Raw genomic sequence first — 7535 nt, forward strand, 5'->3', positions numbered from 1 at the left:
ATCTCTCTCCTTCTCTTTCTCTCCCTACCTCTCTACTACAGAGGACACGTATCTCTCTCCTTCTCTCTCTCTCCCTACCTCTCTACTACAGAGGACACGTATCTCTCTCCTTCTCTCTCTCCCTACCTCTCTACTACAGAGGACATATCTCTCTCCTTCTCTTTCTCTCCCTACCTCTCTACTACAGAGGACACGTATCTCTCTCCTTCTCTCTCTCCCTACCTCTCTACTACAGAGGACACGTATCTCTCTCCTTCTCTCTCTCCCTACCTCTCTACTACAGAGGACACGTATCTCTCTCCTTCTCTCTCTCCCTACCTCTCTACTACAGAGGACACGTATCTCTCTCCTTCTCTCTCTTCCTACCTCTCTACTAGAGAGGACACGTATCTCTCTCCTCTCTCTCCCTACCTCTCCTTCTCTCTCTCCCTACCTCTCTACTAGAGAGGACACGTATCTCTCTCCTTCTCTCTCTCCCTACCTCTCTACTACAGAGGACACGTATCTCTCTCCTTCTCTCTCTCCCTACCTCTCTACTACAGAGGACACGTATCTCTCTCCTTCTCTCTCTCCCTACCTCTCTACTACAGAGGACACGTATCTCTCTCCTTCTCTCTCTCTCTCTCCCTACCTCTCTACTACAGAGGACACGTATCTCTCTCCTTCTCTCTCTCTCTCTCCCTACCTCTCTACTACAGAGGACACGTATCTCTCTCCTTCTCTCCCTCTCTCTCCCTACCTCTCTACTACAGAGGACACGTATCTCTCTCCTTCTCTCTTCTCTCTCTCCCTACCTCTCTACTACAGAGGACACGTATCTCTCTCCTTCTCTCTCTCTTTCTCCCTACCTCTCTACTACAGAGGACACGTATCTCTCTCCTTCTCTCTCTCTCTCTCCCTACCTCTCTACTACAGAGGACATGTATCTCTCTCCTTCTCTCTTATCTCTCTCCCTACCTCTCTACTACAGAGGACACGTATCTCTCTCCTTCTCTCTTCTCTCTCTCCCTACCTCTCTACTACAGAGGACACGTATCTCTCTCCTTCTCTCTTCTCTCTCTCCCTACCTCTCTACTACAGAGGACACGTATCTCTCTCCTTCTCTTCTGTCCCTTTATGTCTTTTCTGCCTGACAAACACAGACTCTCTCTCTGGACGACAGTGTTGTTGCTGTGTTAGAATGGTGGATCGGCATCAGGACCCAGCCGTGTCTCTCTGTGTTCCCCTCCAACACATCTGAAACGCCTGTCTGAGAACACACACATACACACACACACACAGACTAGAGAATATAGACTCTATATAGACGCTTGAAGAGCTAGTGTTTTCTTACTGATTGGAACTTGTAGCTGTGGCATACAATAAGGCTATAGCCACAATTCTACCTATGTACGTGTAAGTTGGGCTTACGGTGTGTGTGTGTGTGTGTGTGTGTGTTGTCATGCAGGAGTAGGGGTTTGCCAAGGAGTGTGGGCCATCTGTTGCTAAACAATGTGTCTCTCCTCCTCCTCTCTACAACCCGTTCTTTGCTGTGGTCTCTCCAACCCTCTGTAGCTATGTGTGTTTGGCCACATCAAAGTTGATGCGTTTTTGGGGGTTTTGTTTGCATCATAATGCATCAAGGAAAAACAATTCTCCACTGAAAGGGCTTTAATCTTGAAAACCTGACATCTGACATCCACAATATGTTTTGGAGGTTGTTATTATCAGTGTAATAATGGACAAAGCATTGAGTGTGTACGATTCCTTTATCCTGGTGGGTGTTATAGTAACCGTGTGTGTGTGTGTGTGTGTGTGTGTGTGTGTTGCAGGGGGCCCGTGTGTGGGTCAAGGAGAAGGAGCAGCTGGTCCCCTCTACTGTCAACTCCTGTGGAGACGGAACCCTGGTCCTCACTACCGACTATGGAGAGGTACGACACACACACACACACACACACACACACACACACACACACACACACACACAACACACACACACACATATACAGTATATAAAGCTGTTGTCCTGCCCAGCTCACCACCACTGGCCAAAATAATGGAATTAAAATGTTTGTTTTAATCTAATTAAGAATGTGTGGATAATTCCCCCACCTACACACATAATGGGTTATGATGGTTGTTGTAGAGTGTTTGGCTCCAGTTGGCAGCGTTTACATGGTGCTAATAATAGTACTCTGGTTTTCCTTCTAGAATATATACTTATTTTCTCTAGCCACCATTCTCTCTCTCTCCCTCTCTCTCTCTCTCCCCCTCTCTCTCTCTCTCTCTCTCTTCTCTCTCTTCTCTCTCCCTCTCTCTCCCTCTCTCTCTCTCCCTCTCCCTCCCTCTCTCCCTCTCCCTCTCCTCTCCCTCCCTCTCTATCTCTCTCCCTCTCTCTCTCTCTCCCTCTCTCTCCCTCTCTCTCTCTCCCTCTCCCTCCCTCTCTCTCCCTCTCTTCTCCCTCTCTCTCTCTCTACTGGTGGTATAGGTGTTTAAAAAGTTAGCTCGGCTGATGGTGAATTTCTGATAGGGAATCAGCAGGATCGGAAAGAGACAGGGGAGTCAATGGGAGGATAGGGCAGAAGGGGTTAGGCAGGAGTAGGAGAGGACGGGGGGGTAGGCAAGGGGAGGATTACATTGTAACAGGATGTTATCGATGCAAACAGACATGGTCCCCTTTCTAATGCGAGACTTCTCCCTGTCTCCCTGGTCCTGGAAGTTACAGACTCTGACCCAGTTCACCCTGACTGGGCCTTGTTTTGCTGACTACTACTACTGACGTTTATGGCTGGTTTCCCAGACACAGACGAAGCCTAATCCTTGACTAAACAGCATTTTAAATGGAGATTCTCCATTGAGTTTGATTTTAGTCCAGGACAAGGATCGGTCTGTTTCTGGGAAAGTGCCCCTTAAAGGTTAAGGGAAAGTAAAGGGCATTATGGTTGTCTAGTAAAACACCGTAAAGAGACAACAGTTGGTGAAATGAACGCAGCTGAGTTACATTGTTGCCATCGGTCAACCGCGTTCTAAAACGTGTGTATTTGTGCCGGACTGTCCGATCCTAGATCTGTGTTGAAGCCAGCTAACTATGGGACGGGGACCGTCATTCTAGGTTACCATGGAAACGGCCAGAGAGTGACAGTGGAGGGATTCTCTGTATGTGTTCGTCTGTGATTGGCTGGCGGCGTCATCACATGGGTGCGTGTAGCACACACTGGATTGGCTTCCATCTCGGTGTCTGTGAGAACATCACACTGGACACACACACACACACACACAGGCTATGTTAGAGCTGGGTTATACAGAGAGAAAGTAATGTGACCTGGATTTCAGCGGCAAGAGTGAAAGCTGCAGTGAGAGCTCACATGAGTACAGGATACGCTCCAGGGACCAGTCCACACACACACACACACACACACACACACACACACACACACACACATACACACACACACACCTGGATAGACAACCACATGTACACATACACACCTGCACCTGTAGAGTCTTCTGTTGTTTCTCCCCATCTCTTTCCCTCCATCTCTCCCTCCATCTCTCTCTCCATCTCTCTCCTTCCATCTCTCCCTCCATCTCTCTCCCATCTCTCTCCCTCCATCTCTCTCCTTCCATCTCTCCCTCCATCTCTCTCCCCATCTCTCTCCCTCCATCTCTCCCTCCATCTCTCTCCCTCCATCTCTCTCCCCATCTCTCTCCCTCCATCTCTCTCCCCATCTCTCTCCCTCCATCTCTCTCCCCATCTCTCTCCCTCCATCTCTCTCCCCATCTCTCTCCCTCCATCTCTCTCCCCATCTCTCTCCCTCTCTCCCTCCATCTCTCCCTCCATCTCTCTCCCCATCTTTCTCCCTCCATCTCTCCCTCCATCTCTCTCCCCATCTCTCTCCCTCCATCTCTCTCTCCATCTCTCCCTCCATCTCTCCCTCCATCTCTCTCCCCATCTCTCTCCCTCCATCTCTCTCTCCATCTCTCCCTCCATCTCTCTCCCCATCTCTCTCCCTCCATCTCTCTCTCCATCTCTCCCTCCATCTCTCTCTCCATCTCTCTCCCCATCTCTCTCCCTCCATCTCTCTCTCCATCTCTGCCTCCATCTTTCTCTCCATCTCTCTCTCCATCTCTCTCCCATCTCTCTCCCTCCATCTCTCCCTCCATCTCTCTCTCCATCTCTCTCCCCATCTCTCTCCCTCCCTCTCCCCATCTTTCTCCCTCCATCTCTCTCTCCATCTCTCTCCCCATCTCTCTCCCTCCATCTCTCCGTCCAGCTCTCTCTCCATCTCTCCCCATCTCTCTCCCTTCATCTCTCTCCCCATCTCTCTCCCTCCATCTCTCCCTCCATCTCTCTCCCTCCCTCTCCCCATCTCTCTCCCTCCATCTCTCTCTCCATCTCTCTCCCCATCTCTCTCCCTCCATCTCTCCCTCCATCTCTCTCTCCATCTCTCTCTCTCCCTCACACACACTCATATTATGCTCTCTTAATCCACATCACTCTGCAGTTCACAGTGCAGCGAGACAGACAGTGTACATCTCTCTCTCCTTCTATCTCATTATCTTTCTCTCGCTCTCTCTCTTTCTCTACCTCTATATCTCTTTCTCTACCTCTCTATCTCTTTCTCTACCTCTCTCTCCTCTCTCGCTCTCTCTCACCCTCTCTCTTTCTCTACCTCTCTCTCTCTCTCTCTCTCTCTCTCTCTCTCCTCTCTCTCTCTTTCTCTCTCTCTCTCTCTCTCTCCATATATGTTTCTCCCTCCACCATTTACAACCAGAGACACAAATTAGACTAAGTTAACCATGCTCCACTTCTCTCTCTCCCTCTCTCATTCTCTCTTCTTCACTTGCGCTGTCTTTCATTCTTGGCTCGTTCTCTCGCTCCTCTGTTTGTCTCTCTCATCATCCATTTTTAAACTATCCTAGTGTAGAAAATGTGGGGGGGTTCTGTTGTGTGTGTGTGTGTGGGTGGGTGGATGTGTGTGTGTGTTATTCAATGATAAACTGAATCAACACACACACTCAGCCCACTCTAAAACACACCAGAGGGCAAAAGAACAGAAGGAGACATTTTATTCTACTCCTCTACAGTACTTCTACAGGCTCTTACTCAACAGTCTGAACACACTCACCAACACACATGCTTGCACGCACGCACGCACGCACACACACACACACACACACACGCACGCACACACACACACACACACACACACACACTGACCATTCACACAGGGAGCGGGGCTCGAGATTCAATCTGAAAGAGAGAAGGAGAAATTGAGTGGAGAAGGAGTGGGGGAAGGGGAAAGGAGAGTGGGAGGAGGAGGAGGAGGAGAGGAGAGTGGGAGGAGGAGGAGAGGGAGGAGAGGAGAGTGGGAGGAGGAGGAGAGGAGGAGAGGAGAGGAGAGTGGGAGGAGGAGGAGAGGGAGGAGAGGAGAGTGGGAGGAGGAGGAGAGGGAGGAGAGGAGAGTGGGAGGAGGAGGGGAGGGAGGAGAGGGAGGAGAGGAGAGTGGGAGGAGGAGAGGGAGGAGAGGAGAGTGGGAGGAGTGGAGAGTGGGAGAGGGAGGAGAGAGAGAAGGGGGGAGAGTGAAGGAGAAGAGAAAGAAGGGGGAGAGAGAAGGAGAAGAGAGAGAGGGGGAGAAGAGAGAGAAGGAGAAGAGAGAGAAGGAGAAAAGAGAGAGGGAGAAGATAGAGTGGGAGAGAGAGAGAGAGAGGAGGAGAGAAAGAGGGGGAGAAGATCGAGTGGGGGAGAGAGCGAGAAGGGGGAGAGAGAGAAGGAGAAGAGAGAGAGGGGGGAGAGAGAGGGAGAAGAGAGAGAAGGGGGAGAGTGAAGGAGAAGAGAAAGAAGGGGAGAGAGAAGGAGAAGAGAGAGAAGGGAGAGATGGAAGGAGAAGAGTGAGAAGGAGAAGGGGGGGAGAGAAGGAGAAGAGAGGAATAGAGAGAGGTGAGAGAGAGGGAGAAGAGATAGGGGGAGAGAGAGGGAGAAGAGCGAGAAGGAGAAGAGAGAGAAGGGTGAACAGAACAGAGTGAACAGAGATAGAGAGAGAGAACGATTATTATTATTATTATTTTTATTTTTTTATTTAACCTTTATTTAACTAGGCAAGTCAGTTAAGAACACATTCTTATTTTCAATGACGGCCTGGGAACAGTGGGTTAACTGCCTGTTCAGGGGCAGAACGACAGATTTGTACCTTGTCAGCTCGGGGGTTTGAACTCGCAACCTTCCGGTTACTAGTCCAACACTCTAACCACTAGGCTACGCTGCCACCCCAGGGGGCGAGAAGGAGAAAAGAGAGAGGGAGGAGAGAGAGAGAGGGGAGAGAGAGAGAGAAGAGAGATGGAGGGAGAGAGAGAGAGAGAGAAGGGGGAGAGAGAGACGGAGAAAAGAGAGAAGGAGAAAAGAGAGAGGGAGGAGAGAGAGAGGGAGTAGAGAGAGCGAGAGAGAAGAGATGGAGGGAGAGGGAGAGAGAGAGAAGGGGGAGAGAGAGACGGAGAAAAGAGAGAGGGAGGAGAGAGAGAGGGGAGAGAGAGAGAAGAGATGGAGGGAGGGAGAGAGAGAGAGAAGGGGCAGAGAGAGAAGAGAAGGAGAAGAGAGAGAGAGGGGGAGAGAGGAAGAAGAGAGAGAAGGGGGAGATAGAGAAAGAAGGGGGAGAGAGAGGGAGAAGAGAGAGAAGGAGAAGAGACAGAGAAGAGAGAGAGCGGGAGAAGAGAGAGAGGGGGAGAGAAGAAGAAGAGAGAGAAAGGGGAGAAAGCGAAGGAGAAGGGCGAGAAGGAGAAGAGAGGAATAGAGAGAGGGAGAAGAGAGAGGGGGAGAAGAGAGAGGGGTGAGAAGAGAGAGAAGGAGAAGAGAGAGAAGGAGAAGATAGAGAAGGAGAAGAGAGAGAAGGAGAAGATAGAGAAGGAGAAGAGAGAGAAGGAGAAGAGAGGAATAGAGAGAGGGAGAAGAGAGAGGGGGGAGAAGATAGAGAAGGAGAAGAGAGAGAAGGAGAAGAGAGAGAAGGGGGAGAGTGGATTTATAGAAGAATATAGTGAGAGAGAGAAGAGGGAAGAGATTTAGCCGAAGCTAATGAACTAGTATAATCTGTGAAAGTGGCAATCTCTTGTGTGTGTCTGTGTGTGTGTGTGTGTGTGTGTGTGTGTGTGTGTGTGTGTGTGTGTGTGTGTGTGTGTGTGTGTGTGTGTGTGTGTGTGTGTGTGTGTGTGTGTGTGGTGTGTGTGTGTGTGTGTGTGTGTGTGTGATGTGTGTGTGTGTGTGTGTCTTTACTCCCTCTCTCTCTATGTTATCCAGTGTGATGTTCTCACAGACACAGAGATGGAAGCCAATCCAGTTATCTGATGGAATTAGTCACTTTACTACTCTACTCTTCCCAGTAAGACCATATAATCCTATATTAGAGACAGAGAGACACAGAGGGGAGAGAGAGAGAGAGACAGACAGGGGGAGAGAGAGAGAGACAGACAGGAGAGAGAGAGAGAAAGAGAGAGAGAGAGGGGAGAGAGAGAGAGAGAGAGGGGAGAGACAGAGAGAGAGACAGGGGAGAGACAGAGAGAGAGAC

Source organism: Oncorhynchus kisutch, linkage group LG16, assembly GCF_002021735.2.
Source record: "Oncorhynchus kisutch isolate 150728-3 linkage group LG16, Okis_V2, whole genome shotgun sequence".
Lineage (NCBI taxonomy): Eukaryota > Metazoa > Chordata > Actinopteri > Salmoniformes > Salmonidae > Oncorhynchus > Oncorhynchus kisutch.